This window comes from Giraffa tippelskirchi, chromosome 7 (assembly GCF_054371585.1).
Source record: "Giraffa tippelskirchi isolate mGirTip1 chromosome 7, T2T-mGirTip1v1.2.pri, whole genome shotgun sequence".
Classification (NCBI taxonomy): domain Eukaryota; kingdom Metazoa; phylum Chordata; class Mammalia; order Artiodactyla; family Giraffidae; genus Giraffa; species Giraffa tippelskirchi.
In genome coordinates, this window is record NC_137281.1 from 127,719,877 (window position 1) to 127,737,443 (window position 17,567).

The 17,567-nt window shown below is 41.9% G+C and overlaps 1 long non-coding RNA gene across 1 annotated transcript; it reads right to left on the minus strand.

Moving 5' to 3' along the window:
- Positions 1-317: 317 nt before the first annotated feature.
- On the minus strand, positions 318-15,469 carry LOC145513350 (uncharacterized). The gene is made up of 4 exons (XR_014059325.1): positions 15,356-15,469; positions 9,981-10,064; positions 1,867-2,085; positions 318-1,104 (listed from the first exon to the last, which is right to left on the minus strand). It is a non-coding gene; the product is annotated as an uncharacterized LOC145513350 (long non-coding RNA).
- Between the last annotated feature and the right edge of the window lie 2,098 nt (positions 15,470-17,567).

The window sequence follows — 17,567 nt, forward strand, 5'->3', positions numbered from 1 at the left end:
AATCACATCTATTCTTCTCTTCAAGAGAGAATCCCCACTAGGAACACTTTATTTCCCCTTCTGTTTTTCTTGGATTCTCTTGAAAATTCCAATATGTGACCCAAGGCACATTGCAGTAAGAAATATCACACCATGGGAGCCTTTCAACAGGAGGAGTCCTGCACACGACTGATTCCATCACAGGTCTACATTCACTGTCCACTCCTGCAGCCAGAAGGCCCTCCACACCTGGCCCACAGCTGCTACATCCCTAACTTACTCCTGGGGCTCTAAGAGTGCTTCCTGATCCTTCCTTTTGGGGCATCCACCTAGGGAGGTTTTTTTTTTTTTTTTTTTTTTTTTGCGCACTGTGATGAGGATGGGAGGAGATGAAAAGGGGGGAAAGAGGGCATGACACACTTGATGTTCCAGCAACATTTCACTGCAGCCTTGAAAATGTCATCAAGAGGTCAAACTCCCTGGGGGGATGAGATTATGACACTTCTCTACTTTCAGTGATCAAAGGAGAACTGATTCCTGTCACAAAACTTAGAAGAAGGCAGGGAAAATGCTGGACTTGCCACAACCTAGCTCTGATCACTTATTTATTCATTTGAAAGCGCAAGTCTACTATGAGCTAGACCCTGATGATGCAGAGATGAACAAATAGAAACTATCCCTTCACTCCTAGCATTTATTGCGTATTGGAGGAGATACATATTGTTACACACCTAACCATGAAAAGTGCTCTGTGGAACATCAACAAAACCAGAGCACAAAGCAAGTCACCAGCAAGCAGGCCGTCCTTTTCTGTATCTGTTCAATGCCAAGGGCTAACAGGAGTTACTCCTGAGTGGTAGGATTGTATACTGGCTTATTGTACTACTGTCTCTTTATGCATTTTTCTTGGGAGTTAGATAGCTTAATAATTCAGACCGCAGGTGTGGAGGTAAACCAGCTACCTGATCTTGAGCAATTTTTTAAACTCTCGGAACTTTGGTTTCCATGCTGTAAAACATAGGTAATGCCAGTCCCTTCTTCATTGTCTGGCTGAAAGGATTAAACAGAATGAACATCCAGAGTGGGTGCATATTACAGAGCAGCTACCCCAAGAATACATTATGTCTACAAAAAAAAAGAAAATATGTCAAGTTACTCATGGTTGTTTTTGATGAGGGCATTGTTCCACATTGTCTCTACCATCCTAGCCCCCGTCACTACAAGGATCCCATCTTTACAACTACGGCTCTTCTTTCTGTATGACTGGCACGTTCCAGGTCCCTTGTTGAGGACAACATTTGATTCTACTTTGGAGACTACTGGAATCATCCCCTAAATCAGGAGTCCCCAACCACCAGGATCTAATGCCTGATGATCTGAGGTGGAGCTTAGGTGATCATAATAGAAACAAAGTACACAATAAATGTAATGTACTTGAATCACCCAGAAGTCATCCCTCCCACCCTGGTCCACGGAAAAAATAGCCTTCCACAAAACTGGTCCTTGGTGCCAAAAATGTTAGAGGACATTTTTAAATGTCCTCTGATTTTTCTCTTCACAACTCTTCTGCGATGGTTTTCTCTCCAAGCAATGTCGCTACTCCGAAGTGTTCATGGGTATGGGGCTACAGTTTGGGATTCAGAGATCGGGATTGAGGAGAGAAGGGTGGTAACCACTTCTTCAACACCCCATCTCCCCCATCTAAGTCCTGCCCAAGACTGAGTTTAATTATAAATACAAATATCATCATTGGCCATGAAATAATCTGGCTCTTTTGAAAATACGGCCGCAGAACTTGACTTGCTGACCTCTCACGACAATGCATTCCACAGACTTCATGATGGCTTTTCAGCCTTTAAAATATGGCTAAGTAAATAAATAACTTACCAGCCCCAAATTCCTACACACCCCATTTCTTCCAACTTTTTGTGACGGTGACCTCTGGCAAAACTAAATGAGAAGACAGAGCGACCCAGTCATCCTCCTTTTCACATAAATATCAGGAACTCATCCCCAAAATGCATCCAGACAGTGGGCTGGAAAACACATCTGCTGCAGCTCTGGGGGGCCCTTGCTGGTCCCCTCTCTTCAGGAAGCAGGAATGTCCTAGAAGAAAATGGGGAAGGCTACCAGACCTGTGATTTCAAGCCAGTTGTGGGCTAGAAATGCGATGTAAAATTTAAATAAATTTTACTTTCATGATACTCCACTTCAGACATTTTCAGTCACCCAAAAGGATGGATCTCATTTCCTAATTCAACCAAAAAAGAAAACCATTCCATTACTATTATACATTATCATCAAAAGTATTGTCAATAGCCTAACTCCTAACAGGAGTCTGTTTTAATACTGGCAAAGTTTCAAGCAAAGTCTCCACACAAAAGTGAAGATTTGGGGACTTCCTTAGCTGTCCAGTGGTTAAGACTCAGTGGTTAAGTGCTTCCAGGGGGCAAGGGTTCTAACCCTGGTCAGGGAATTAAGATCCCACATGGTATGTGGCACAGCCAAAAAAAAAAATAAGTGAAGGTTTTGCTGCAGTGGAGAACACCTCACTCCACCATATCTGAGCTGTGTGACTTTAGCTAAGTCTCCCACTCTCTTTGAACCTCAATTTCTCCCTCTTTGAAAGAAGGATAAAACTTTCAACTATTTTCATGGGAAAGTAAGCCAGGGTGAGGAGCTGGTTAAGCACACACTAGAGTCAGACAGCCCAGGTCCAAACCCTAGCTCTGCCACTAATGCCTGAGGGTTTGGGGGAAGTTATATAGCCTCTCTGCCTCAGCTTCCAAGCCATAAGGTAAGGTAGTCATATCTCCTTCCTCACAGGCTTGTCGTGATGATACATGAGTAAGGCATTCAGAATACTGTATGGCAGATGGTAAGCCAAATAAGCTGTAGCTATTAGTGATACTATGATATATTAATAGGATTCAGCTCAGTTCAGTTCAGTTCAATTCAGTCACCCAGTCGTATCCGACTCTTTGCAACCCCATGAACTGCAGCACGCCAGGCTTCCCTGTCCATCACCAACTGCTGGAGCCTACTCAAACTCATGTCCATTGAGTCGGTGATGCCATCCAACCATCTTATTCTCTGTCATCCCCTTCTCCTCCCACCTTCAATCTTTCCCAGCATCAGGGTCTTTTCCAGTGAGTCAGTTCTTCGCATCAGGTAGCCAAAGTATTGGAGTTTTAGCATCAGTATCAGTCCTTCCAATGAATATTCAGGACTGATCTCCTTTAGGATGGACTGGTTGGATCTCCTTGCAGTCCAAGGGACTCTCAAGAGTCTTCTCCAACACCACAGTTCAAAAGCACCAATTCTTCTGCACTCAGATTTCTTTATAGTTCAACTCTCACATCTATACATGACTACTGGAAAAACCATAGCCTTGACTAGATGGACTTTGTTGACAAAGTAATGCCTCTGCTTTTTAATATGCTATCTAGGTTGGTCATAGCTTTTCTTCTAAGGAGCAAGCGTCTTTTAATTTCATGGCTGTTGTCACCATCTGCAGTGATTTGGAAGGAACCCCCCAAAATAAAATCTGTCACTGTTTCCATTGTTTCCCCATCTATTTGCCATGAAGTGATGGGACCAGATGCCATGATCTTAGTTTTTGGAATGTTGAGTTTTAAGCCAATTTTTTCACTCTGCTTTTTCATTTTCATTAAGAGGCTCTTTAGTTCTTCTTCACTTTCTGCCATAAGTGTGGTGTCATCTGCATACCTGAGGTTATTGATATTTCTCCCAACTTAAGAATCATTATTATCACTATTATTAATATGTCAGCAGTGTACCCTCAAGAGATGTTTTAACAGAAAACAAGAGGAAAAGGAACTAACACTTAGAATCATGTATTTTGTGCGCCATCCTCACAACCCTATAAGTTAGTTGTACATTATTATCCATGTTAAATATGAAATGTTTAAAGCTCAATTAAATTAAGAAAGTTATCCAAATCATAATGCTGTTAGTAATAAAGATAGGAATGATTTCTACACTGAACAATGAGCACCTGCTAAATGGTGAGAGAAATGTTAAGGACAGGAAATACAAAGATAAGTGTGATCCAGTCCTAGATCCCCTAAGGGACTTACGGAGACAGACAAGCATTGACTTTGCTGTGCAGGTGGGAGAGAGATCAGAAAAGAGGACCTTGAAATGGGCAGGACAAGGACGGATGGGCAAGCAGGACAATCCACAGGCTGTTCTCAGACACAGAGTGGGGAGGCTGGCAGAGGGACGTTGAAGAACAGTTGCTGAAGGGACAAAGACAGGTGCTGAATCTCATGGGTGGGTGGGACTTCGGCCCACAAAGAGGGTCAGCAGATGTAATTCAGGCAAAGGGGACCCCAAAGGTAAGGCACTAAAGAGAAAGACAGCCTGGTTCAAAATGGGGGCACTAAGCAGTCATTGTTGCTGAACCCCGTCTCCAATGTCCAATGTGTGGAGGAGATGGGGCTGAGAGCAAGTCTGTAAAACCGGGAGCAAAGAGGAGGCCAGGCTCCATCCACTCAAGGATTTTACACAGGGCCTTGGTCAGACTTGCACTTTAAATCATGATGACTGTGTGGAGGGTGGGTTTGCAGTGCCTGAGAAGAAATCAGAAACCTGCTCAGAAGACTGCTGCAATAATCCAGAGGAGGCACAGAGAGGGCCTGGACCCATTGGAGAGCAGGGGGTAAGGGGTCACTCAGCACCCCACAGAAGCTCAGCGTGAGGAGGAAGACAGACTTTCTAGCTTGGGAGACCAGGTGGGTGAAAGGCTAACCAACTGAACAAAAAGATACAGGAGGCAGAACAAGTCTGGAGAGAGATGCTTATAACGATGGGATTGAAAAAGGTTTTGGCACCCACGATTGAGCGGTGAAGGCAGACATTTAAGCAAGTGCAGTGGATAGTGAAATTGTACACAAATACGACACAGGCATCTCCTGAGGGCAGCCAGGCCGCCTGAATGGTGAGGAAGAGAGAAGCCTCCATCAGAGGCTGAGGGAGCAACTGGCTTTATTTCCATGTTGTGAGAATACAAGAAAGGGCTAGGAGAAGATGCTGCAGGTCTGTTTCCGTGTAGCAGCACACCGGGCCATCATAGTCAGAGTTCACTAGTTGTGAGAAGCAGCCACGGGGAGTTAAGTGAGATGAGTTCTAATCAAGATAATAGAAAAGCACAGCCACAGTTTCAGGTAGGCATATGAGGGTGCCATGTCTTCCATGATTCAGGAGCTCAGAAGAGTACTAAAAGGTTCTTTGGATTTAGGCAGGCATACTGCAGAGAATCAAGGACTTCTATTTTGAAAACATGCTAGGCTAAAGATTCTGAAATCCACCAGCTATGAAAAAAATTTTTAAAGAATAAACATATATATGTACACACATACCTAACACATACACGTATATATAATATTATAAGGTATATTATCCATTAGACTACACATATAGATAATAATCATGTATCATGTTAATTATAATATATAGAAGTTATATAATCATGTAGACATACATTGAAAGTGAAAGTTGCTCAGTCCTGTCTGAGTCTTTGCAACCCCATGGACCATACAGTCCATGGAATTCTCCAGGCCAGAATACTGGAGTGGGTAGCCTTTCCCTTCTCCAGAGGATCTTCCCAGCTCAGGGATCAAACCCAGGACTCCCGCATTGCAGGAGGATTCTTTAGCAGCTGAGCCACAAGGGAAGCCCAAGAATACTGGAGTGGGTAGCCTATCCCTTCTCCAGCGGATCTTCCTGACCCAGGAATGGAACCGGGGTCTCCTTCATTGCAGGCAGGTTCTTTACCAACTGCGCTATCAGGGAAGCCCTCAATTTAAAAAATAAAATTGAAATAATGGCAGACCTGCTAAGAAGCTAAGACTGAGATGAGAGAGTTGAGTGAGTTCAAACGCAGCCATTGTGAATGACAGGAAGCCAGGTTGCAGACCTATTTGCACAGTGCTAGGATTCATAGGGGATATTCCTTTAGGAAAATGGTGAAGCAAAGAGAGCCTTTCCAGCAATGGCAAGCACAAAAGAAAACTTGGCTCTGGATTGAGGGGAAAAAAAAAAAAAAATTGTCCTCTGAGATTTCAAAACACCCAAATAGGCCACACACCAGGTTCAGAGCGAGAAATCACACTAGAACACTTAGAAGAGAATGTCACTTAAAGTAGACTCAGGTCTGCGATGCCCCCAGGTACTTGGCAAAGACAATCGGAAATCTACCCAGAGAAACAAACCTTCAACCCAGATCCTGCAGCATCCTCTCAGAGATAGTGCCAACAAATATGAACTCACACAAACTCACAATCAAAAATTACAAAATCCACCAGGAGACAAGCACCCATGAACAAGAAATAATAAACAATAGAACCAGACCTATAAGGGATTCAGAAAATGTCAATATCAGATTAGCTATGAATAAGGAGAAAGAGACTGAAAGAAACCAAAAAAAAAAAAAAAAAAAGATTTGGACAAGTCTGAAAAAGAACTGAGAGTAACTTGTAGTCGTGGAAATAAAATAATTGTTATTTAAAACACAGTGAAACCACAAGAATACCATCAGCCAAATCCTGAATGTGGGAAATTCCACAGGACAAATGACCTGGTTCTTCAACAACTATTCTAGATGGCAAAGAGGAAAAAGAAAGGAATGGAACTGTTATAGACTGAAGGAGGCATAAAAGACCTCAGCCAAATGCAACAAAAAGATACTGATTCAAGTAAACCAAATCTAAAACATTGTTAAGAAATTATATTTATAGAGAACTGTTTGAGGGACTATAAATATTTACGTTGACTGTGCTAAAATGAGCTTTTGTCTTAGACTGAGGGACAGTATAAGAAACAGCTGTATACCTGCTCTCCACAGTTTTCACTATATAACACCATCTGGGATAATATAGGGTAATAATATCATTACCCTATGGTGTGCTCTTAATGAAGACCTATGGGAGGATTCGCTTTCAAGTCTCCATAGGAAAACTGCTTTTCCTAAACTGATTCATTTTTATCTCAAGGATGCTACAGCTCTTGAAACCATGACTGTTTTTTCTTTTTACTTTGATCTTGAGGAAACTGAAAATCAAATATGCAGTCCACCTCAAGCAGCTGCACAGAACAATTTGGGATACATTCCTGTGTGCTGTTTTATCCCAAATTAGCTCTGTTTGCCTTTCCCCAGATTCCCTTAACCATAAAGTTTATTCTTTGCATATTTTTTGTAATCTACCTCAAGGTCTAAATAAAATTGTAAACCACCTCAAATTCTTGGTGTCTACTTTAAGAGGAACCCAAACTTTATATAAGCTTTGGGGGGTGATTGGAGATGGTACATATAATGTGCATAACACCTAGACACTCAACAAAAGTGTTTTTGTCTCAATTAATCTATAGTTCTTTGAAGGCACAAAACTATATCTTCTTCAACTTTATATCAACTTTATTTCAACTATATACAAATCTACATGTGACTTGTAGAGTTAACTGATATGTTTCGGGGTGAAGGAACTAGAGCATCATTAAGATCTCACACAATAGTGTAATTCTCTAAGCTTTACGGACAAGAATGAATCAAGCTACATTTTTTGGAGCCAGTGTTTAAATCTGTGCAGTAGATTATCATAACCTGCTAAGATACAAGGTTCTGGAGACAGAAATAAATATTGATGGGTGCTTCATGGGTTAATAATACATTCTATTGTATTGCATTGCAATCCTAAATAGATTAAAAATATAGCTCAGATTAATATGGAAGATGCAAGTCATGGCAAATTCATGAGACTCCCTCCTCTTTTAAATCTATTCTGTTTCTGAAATTTTGATCATCCTCACATACTGTTCATCCTAGACTATCATGTATGGTAACTTAGTATCCGACTCCACATGAAATTGCATAGATCCCATTTTCTGTTTGCGCTCAGTTCAGTTCAGTTCAATCACTCAGTCAGTCATGTCCGACTCTTTGCAACACCATGGACTGCAGCATGCCAGGCTTCTCTGTTCAGCACCAACTCTCAGAGCTTGCTCAAGCTCATGTTTATCAAGTATGTGATGCCATCCAACCACCTCTGTTGTCCCCTTCTCCTCCTGCCCTCAATCTTTCCCAGCATCAGGGTCTTTTCCAATGAGTCAGTTCTTTGCATCAGGTGGCCAAAGTATTAGAGCTTCAACTTCAGCATCAGTCCTTCCAATAAATATTCAGGGCTGATTTCCTTTAGGATTGACTGGTTTGAATGCCCTGCGGTCCAAGGGATTCTCAAGAGTCTTCTCCAACATCACAGTTCAAAAGCATCAATTCTTCGGTGCTCAACTTTCCTTATGGTCCAACTCTCACATCCATACATGACTACTGGAAAAACCATAGCTTTGACTAGATGGACTTTTGTTGGCAAAGTAATGTCTCTGCTTTTTAATATGCTGTCAAGCTTGGTCATAGCTTTTCTTCCAAGGAGCAAGTGTCTTTTAATTTCATGGCTGCAGTCATCATCTGCGATGATTTTGGAGCCCAAGAAAATAAAGTCAGCCACTGTTTCCACTGTTTCCTCATCTATTTGCCATGAAGTGATGGGACTGGATGCCATGATTTAGGTTTTTGAATGTTGAGTTTTAAACCAGCTTTTTCACTCTCTTCTTTCACTTTCATCGAAAGGCTCTTTAGTTCCTCTTCGCTTTCTGCCATCAGGGTGGTGTCATCTGCATATCTGAAGTTATTGATATTTCTCCTGGCAGTCTTGATTCCAGCTTGTGCTTCATCCATGAAGCACATCTCATGAAGTACTCTGCATATAAGTTAAATAACCAAAGTGACAATATACAGCCTTTACGTACTCCTTTCCCAATTTTGAACCAGTTTTTTGTTCCATGTCTGGTTCTAACTGTTGCTCCTAGACCTACATACAGGTTTCTCAGGGGGAAGGTAAGGTGGTCTGGTATTCCCATCTCTTTAAGAATTTTCCACAGTTTGTTGTGATCCACATAGTCAAAGGCTTTAACGTAGTCAATGAAGCAGATGTTTTTCTGGAACTCTTTGTTTTTTCTATGATCCAGTGGATGTTGGCAATTTGATCTTTGGTTCCTCTGCATTTTCTAAATCCAGCTTGAATATCTGGAAGTGCTTGGTTCATGTACTGTTGCAGCCTACCTTGGAGAATTTTGAGCATTACTTTGCTAGCATGTGAGATGAATGCAATTATGTGGTAGTTTGAACATTCTTTGGCATTGCCTTTCTTTGGGATTGGAATGAAAACTGATCTTTTCCAGTCCTGTGGCCACTTGTGAGTTTTCCAAATTTGCTGGCATAATGAGTGCAGCACTTTAACAGCATCATCTTTTAGAATTTTAAATAGCTCAGCTGGAATTCCATCACCTCCACTAGCTTTGTTCATAGTGATGCTTCCTAAGGCCCACTTGACTTTGCATTCCAAGATGTCTGGCTCTAGGTGAGTGATCACACCATTGTGATTATCTGGGTCATGAAGATCTTTTTTGTATAGTTCTTCTGTGTATTCTTGCCACCTCTTCTTAATATCTTCTGCTTCTGTTAGGGCCATACTGTTTCTGTCCTTTATTGTGCCCATCTTTGCATGAAACGCTCCGTTATTGTCTCTAATTTTCTTGAAGAGATCTCTAGTCTTTCCCAGTCTATTGTTTTCCTCTATTTTTTTGCATTGATCACCGAAGAAGGCTTTCTAATCTGTCCTTGCTGTTCTTTGAAACTCTGCATTCACATGGATATATCTTTCCTTTTCTCCTTTACCTTTCACTGTATAGCCCAAATAAGACTAGAATCTAAAAAGCAGAAATGCACATGATAAGGTGTGTACTGACAATATGAGTCTCGGTTCCTGGAGAACGAGAGCTACAGTAGAAACAAGAGATGGGCTGAGCAGGCATGATGCAGGGTACCAAAAGCAACTGCAATGTCTGCATTTATTATATATCTTAAAGACAAAGGATTCTCATTTTAGAGGTGAGAAAATCAAGGCTCTGAGAAGTTAATTTACCTGAGGTCCACAAACAGAAAGTGACTGAACCAGAATTTGAATTCAGAGGTAGATATCTCATTCCAAAGCTTAGTCCATACCACCCTGCAATGAAGAGAAGTATCATCAAAAAAATAGAAACCATGTTTTTGAGAGTTTGGAGGAATGAGAACAACATAGTGAAGAAAGAAAGAAAAAAATTGATAGGAAAGGAAAGTGTTATTTGTTGATCAGCTACTATGAGTCAAGCACTTTTACATGCCTTATCTTATTTAAGTCATACAACTACTTTGTTTGGTAGGACATTTTTGTCCACAGACAAGAGGAGTCTCAGAAAAGTAACATCAAGTCACACAGCAAGTAGATAGATAGCTGAGAATCAAATCCACATCTTGTGACCCGAAGTCAAAGGCCATTCCTCAAACACAAAGTACCTTCATTCTCCTAGTTATATTGGATTTTGTTCATATCTGTTTCACCAAATCTCAAGAACTAGTCCAGGAAGGGGTCGAGATTACACTACAGACAATCAGAGTTGGCCTGTGCAGAAAAGCTAGGGTGACCAATCATCCTGGCTTCCCCAGGTCTAAAGCATTTCTCAGGATACAAGACTTAAAGTTACTGAGACAATTACAGGCAGATAGTGATGGGCAAACTCAATGACTCAACCAAAGAGGGATTCATCCACCATGTGGTGGTTTAGTCACTGAGTCGTGTCCAACTCTTACAACCCCATGGCCTATAGCCCGCCAGGCTCCTCTGTCCATTGCATTCTCCAAGCAAGAATACTAGAGTGGGTTGCCATGCCCACCTCCTCCAGAAGATCTTCCCAACCCAGGGATCAAACCTGCATCTCTTATGTCTCCTGCATTGGCAAGCAGGTTCTTTACCACTAGCGCCACCTGGGAAGTCCATCTATGTGTAGAGAAGTACACATATCACAAATACACAGTTCATATTTTTTAAAAAACCGAACACTCGTGTAACCAGCACCTAGATCAAGAAACAAAATACATAATACCAATCCTTCACTACCTCTCCAGAGATAAACCATTATCTTGACTTCTACAACTGTCTGTTTTTGAAATATACACAAATGAAATCACTTGCTATGTATTCTCTTCTAACTGGCTTCTTTCCCTTAAAATGTTATCTTTGTGAAATGCTGCTGCATGGAGCATTGGTCTGTTCTTTCCCATTGCTGTGAAACCTAACTTTGAATGAATATACTACAACTCATTTTCCATTCTAGTGTTAATGATCATTTGGGTAGTTTCTGCCTTGAGGTGCCTCTATGAACTTTCTTATACATGCCTTTTGGTGAAAATATGCATGCATTTCATTGGTGATTTACACTTAGGAAAAAAATCACAGGGTCATGTGATAGGCTTGCAAATGTTCACTTTCAGTAGATACTGCCAACTGGTCTTCAAAGCCTTAGCCATTACCGAAGAGAGAACAACTGATAATGGAAGTGCAGATTCAGAAGAAATTCTAAAATCCAGTGTGCACATTCCCTGGTTTCTGGCTAACTTGTACTCCCAGTGATTTCAATGGGCACAAAGCTCTTAATAAAGAAGGCACATCCCTTTTTTTCTGTACCCCCTTCACTAACCTAACGTGCTGAAAGCAGCCATGGAATGACCATGGGGTAGGGACTCTGACTTTCAACTTAATCTCCCTAAATCTCCTGGCTCCAAGTTGGCCAAAAATGGCAACAGTTTGGAACATGGTTCCCAAAGGCAAAAACCTGAGTTGGGCTACGGGTCACCTACTAGCAAGACATTTAGCTTCTATGAACCAGTTTCCTTATCTGTAAATTGGCAATTGTCATATAAAGGCACGTGTCCAAGACTTGTCACTAAGAAGATTTATATTAGTGACCTAGTTTATAACAAGTACCACAAACTGGATGGTTTAAAACAATCAAAATTTATTCCTTCACATTTCTGAAGACCAGAAGTCAGAAATCAAAGGGTTGGGAAGAATTGGTTTTGGGATCTCTGAGGGAGAAACTGTCCCATGCCTCTCTCCTGGCTGCTGGCAACTCTTGGCATTGCACAGATTGCAGCTAGTTAAATCCAGTCTCTGTCCACATTGTCCAGGCCGTCCACACAGCCTTTTTCCCTGCATGTTCTTGTGTCCACCCTAACCCTCATCTTACATGAATCACATCTGCAAAGACCCTATTCCCAAACAAGTTCCCTGTTCTGAGGTTCTGGTGGACATGAATGTTAGGAGACACTATTCAACCCAAAGGGACATTCAACAAATAGTAACTATCAGGATCTACTATTTTATCATTTTACTGACTGATGGATGGATGGATAGACCACTCATTCAACAGCTTAGCAAATAGTATTGAATGTCTACTATGTGCCAGGTGCAGTGATATATGCTGGCGATACCGTCCCTGCTCTCATGGAGATTACATGTTAAGGGACCAGGAGGGAGGGCAACAAATCTATAAATAATCATATAACCTGTCAGACAGTGACAACAAGAAAAACAACAGTGTATCTAAAAATTCTGCCTTTGTTCCCTCCAATCCTGTTTGCGACCTTCTGCTCTGGGACTTTGTTGTTCTTATCACATCAGCCCGTCACTGTGTTCTTTGCAGAGGAGGACGTGAATTTTCCCAGCTATAAATGAGAAAACCTTTTCCAGATAGCACTTTCCGTTACAGTGGACAAATTAATCATGATTATTCCATAAACTGGAGACTTGTATAACTGAGGAAATTGTTCCAAATGAAAGAATAGTATGTGGGGTAGGAAGTAAATCAGATTCCACAAGTGATAATAAGACAGAGCAAAATGAGGGCAGTCAGGTATTGGGCTGCATGAATCATTTACTATAAATCCAGATGTTTACAAAATGAAAAACAGGCCAAGTCCATGACCTTGTGAACTGATGGAAAGACTGGTTAAAATATGATGGGAGAATAAATACCATGGAACTTGTTTTTTTAAGTCATGGAAAGACCATTTACCTATCTATCACCTAAAAACATGTAGGAGATAAGAAAAATATTGAAAATTTTATTTTGATCTGCCATCAAACCACTTAAATTTCTTAGTAACCAAAGTTTCAATTATTACAAATCAGTAGCACAGCATGAGTGGCTTGTTATATCATTGTGGAGAGAAAAACACTTTGTTAAGCTTGTTTCCAAGGAAATGAAACGCTTTTCAGACATGTCATTAACACTCATAAAATTCCCTGGAGCCAAGTAGAGGGCAGATGTTATTTTTCAGAATGGTCACAGACCATCAATAGAAGGAAATCTTAGTTAATTGTTTGAGTATTTATTTGCTTATTTATATTTCAAGAAATCGATTTAAGAAAGGAGACAGAGTGATCTGTATTATTAAAATACATATTAAACAGGATCAAAGGAACCTACAGTTTTTAAAAAAGTGATGTGTACATGGAGAATTAACCTATTGCAAACATGGAGAATTCACCTATCACAGAAGCAAAGCACCAGTGAAGTGGCAACTGTCTGCTCTTGTACATTCATGAAGCAAAGTATTTTGAACCCCCAAGGCTCCTCCTGAGTTTGTACTACCCAAAATCTATTTACACGCTGACCCAGAACGTTGCTGATGCCCCAAGATTCCAGTTCTTTAACTGCCTCTTCTACAAACCACACTCCCACTCATATTTCTAAATCCCACATTTCTCTGTATTCTCCCTGAATTGTCCTGCTTCATGATTAGATGTTTGGACCACTATTCTTAGCCTCTTCTCATCACCACCATTTTCTGGGAAACAACAACCCCACCTACTGTGCATCACCACCTAGCACTTCTGTTCTCACTCTCTGTAGTATATCCACCTGCCTCTAATGTGCTTACCCTGCTTCTAGGCTTGCAAGAGTTTCCCCGACCTACTCAAGAAAGGTAGGGATCATCTCGAATGCATACAAGGCAGCAATAGTCAGGTTTTCATGGCTTCTTTGCTATAGTAGATAGGTCTATAAAAGAGCCTGTGGGGCCCTGAAAAACAATTCTTAATTCTGCAGTGTGTTCATTCACAGAATCACTCATTAAGTAAATATTTACTGAGCCATGCTTGGTGAGAAATTACCTCGACACACTGGTAGCCTCCAAGTATATGAACACACAAGCTCTCCCAGGGTTCATGGAACAGAAAAGCTCTCAAACTGTGTTTGAATCACAGGGTTCATTAAATGAATTTAAAGCACATAGTGAGAAGCTAGGGTGAAAAGAGATGGTGTAAATTATCACACTTAGGCTAGAGTACAAGCAGGTGGAAGAAACCACGCAGTTGGAATTCTGGGTTCAGCTTTCCCCAGGGATGCTATTGTTGCAAGGACTAGAGTTAGGGATGGGCAAGAGGACACAACAGATGAAGATGTCTGGGGTTAAGGGTACATACTTGCTCTATCACAGCAATTCTGTCTGGCTATGGCTGTAGTTTGGCAATTAGCCTATTGAGCTGCCAGGTTATATTATACTTCTTGATAGAGGACACATGGGTCAAAGAGGTTGTGTCTGTGGATATCTAAATTAAGACTTCATAAATACTCAGTACCTTATGTGTATTTAGTGTATATGAATATCTAGTAGCTACTGAGTCCTTCCACCCTTTTCTATGTTTCACACATATGCTCTGATTAACTTCATTTGTCAAACAGGTTAAGCATGAACAGAACTCCATGCCTAAAACATATTAATAAGTTTTATCCATTTCATTTGTTTTCTTCTACAGCAAAACTGAACATTCTCAAACAACATGGCAAAATGTACATTAGGAGCAGCTACTGCATCCCAAGGTCTGGCGGCAGGAAGAAGATGCACTGAGCAGAAAGTAAAGACAAAGAGTGAGCTCGTAGGGATATGGGCAGCAAAGGCACAAAGGCAGCCTGTAGGGGTTGCTGTGTGAAGTTAAGACTTTAAAGTGACTGGGACCTGTCTGGGAAAGCAGAGGATTTGGGCCTTCCAGGCAGATGGATGACTGAGCAAAAGCACTGAAGAGTGATCCCGCCGGTTGCCTGTAGAAAACGAGAGCATCACATGCTAAGCACAGAACTAATACATGAAAGACAGGCCTGGAGAGATGGGCAGGCTGGGAGGTGTTTGCTCTGCATCAGGGTGGAGCTGGCAAGCCTCAAGGAGGAGGTAGGTAGCTTCCAGATGAGGGGGCTCCGGCCTGGGCTGCGTGGTGGAGGCTCCAGGCATCACAGCTCGGGTGGGGTGGGTAGTGAAAAACCTAACACCTCACAGGTCAGGTGAGTAGGAGGCCGGTGACGTTCGGGGAGGTGGAGGGGCCCTGCTCAGTGGAGGCCCACTTCACCTCCACCTCTCTGCCACAACTGAGCCCTGTGGGCTCTGCTTGAACTATCTCAAAGTAAATGAAGCGGGTTTCACCTCTTTGCCTTCCAGCAGCTGACGGGTGATCTCACCCAGCGGTGGACAGCGTTCAACACTATGTCATCCCACATTACGATTCCTGTTTGGTTTCTTGGGGAACAGGGAGCAGACTCAGAGCTCAGTTTTGACTTCACAAAGGGGCCCCTCTTCTCCACTCATTATGAATAAATGAGCCCCCTTTCTGGGCCCCTTTTCAACCAGAGCTGATGAGGTTGTATTTGTATTTGTGATAAAAGGGTAAGCATACTCCAATTTCTTTAAATATCCACCAATTCATAAGGAACTAGTCTAACTCCTAATTCCCAACCTATAACTGGAAGCAGAGGGAAAGCTGTAGAAAAGAAAAAAATAAATATCTGTGAATTATAAACTGTATGCTTCCTAGTCGGAGAGGGCAATGGCAAGCCAGCTTTAAGTACAATGGGCTGCTCCATTCTCTTGTTCATTTACTCAACAAACTTTCTGTGAGCCCTTAATGTGTAAGCAGCACATGTATTTCATACAGGGATTTGCCATCAGGCCAGGGAATGTTTATATGACATGGTTTAAGTTAATTAAATCAGAGGCAGGGTTTCTTTTTTCCTCCCTAAATTAATAAAGCTTAAGCTTCTAGGCCCTTGAATAGATACTTTCCAAGACCCTGGGAGGGAACTTAGCAAAGAGTTGACATAGTTGTGTGTTTTATGAAACGTGCAAATGTGTGATATTTTAACTGCCATTGGCTTAAGCCCCATTATATATTTCCATTTTGGTTTTCCTTCAGCCACAGTTCCCCTTGAGTTGGGTGGCTTTGGATTGGCTACAGGTATTTTGGGGTTCTGGCTAAGAAGTTAATTTCAGGGTACATTTGTGTTTAGCAGGATGTATGTAAGTGGATCATAGTCATTCACCACGCATAGTTAAGTCACCACTAACCATCCCTGTATAGGACCTAATCCGAGGAATGCCTTTCTGCCCACTGAGCTGATTTGCCCTGCATCAGGACAACAGTGTAGGGTCAAAGGTCATAACACCATCTGATGTGTCCTCCTGAACCCCATACCCAAGTATGTGGGTCACAGGAGAAACAAGGTTTGATGTGGAAGGACCATAAATTAGCCTGGCTTTTCTATTCATCAGATGTGTAAAACTGAGTCCTTTGGTTGGGGACCCCAGTGTTTTGGTTGAGGAGGAGATACAGAAAGGCCCACAGAATGAATCCCTAGCCAGGTATGCCAGGCCTTCCCGGGAAGTGCTAGAAAGCCAGGGGCAATGTGGACCTAAGTGAAAGGAAGGAAGGAAGCATTGAATGCAGACAGACAGGAAAAGAATGTCTTTGTCACCTGGGAGAATTGTATGCTTTTGCCCAACTAAGTGACACTGTGTAGCCCTATGACACTATGTAGGTATGTAGGATTGTCTTTGGACCTAAGACAGATTCATGACACAAAACTATGCCCAGTAGTTGGAGCCACATGTATACAGAATAATATTCCAGACTGTCAGAACTTACCTTGGTCATCATTTGTATCTGTAGCTTTGACTTATTTATACAAGTCTTTGGGCTTCCCTTGTGGCTCAGTTGGTAAAGAATCTGCCCGCAATGCGAGAGACCTGGGTTTGATCCCTGGGTTGGGAAGATCCCCTGTAGAAGGGAAAGGCTACCCACTATAGTATTCTAGCCTAGAGAATTCCATGGACTGTAAAGTCCATGGGGTCGCAAAGAGTCAGACATGACTGAATGACTTTCACTTTCACTTTCATACAAGTCTTTGGGGGTATTACTTGCTTGGCTCTGAAACCAGAAAAAAGTCTCTGGCCTCAGTTCCAGAGTAGTGTTGTCCGAACGCCACAGCTTACTTTCATGAGTGAGTCTCTGAAAGTGTGTCTACAGTATTACTGACAAGGACCCTTCTCTGCCTGCCCCGAAGGCACCTACTTTCCTATTCAGGACACAGGAACACATGGTCTTCTGCTCAGCCCCAGCTGGGAGCTCTCTCCACCAGACGATAAACAGGGGGCACCAAATGGCAATACCAAGTTTCCAGGCTACTCTGGAAAATTTAGTCCTTCTGTGCTCTGAGTACCTTGGGTTTCCAGGGCATCACTGGCTAACAGCGCCCCTACTTAGCGTGGGAAAATATTACTCATGTAGTTATGATGTATACGCTTCAGAGGTCTAAGGGAAACAGATAATTTAGAAGTTTTCATAGTAATAAGTGTGAAGTAG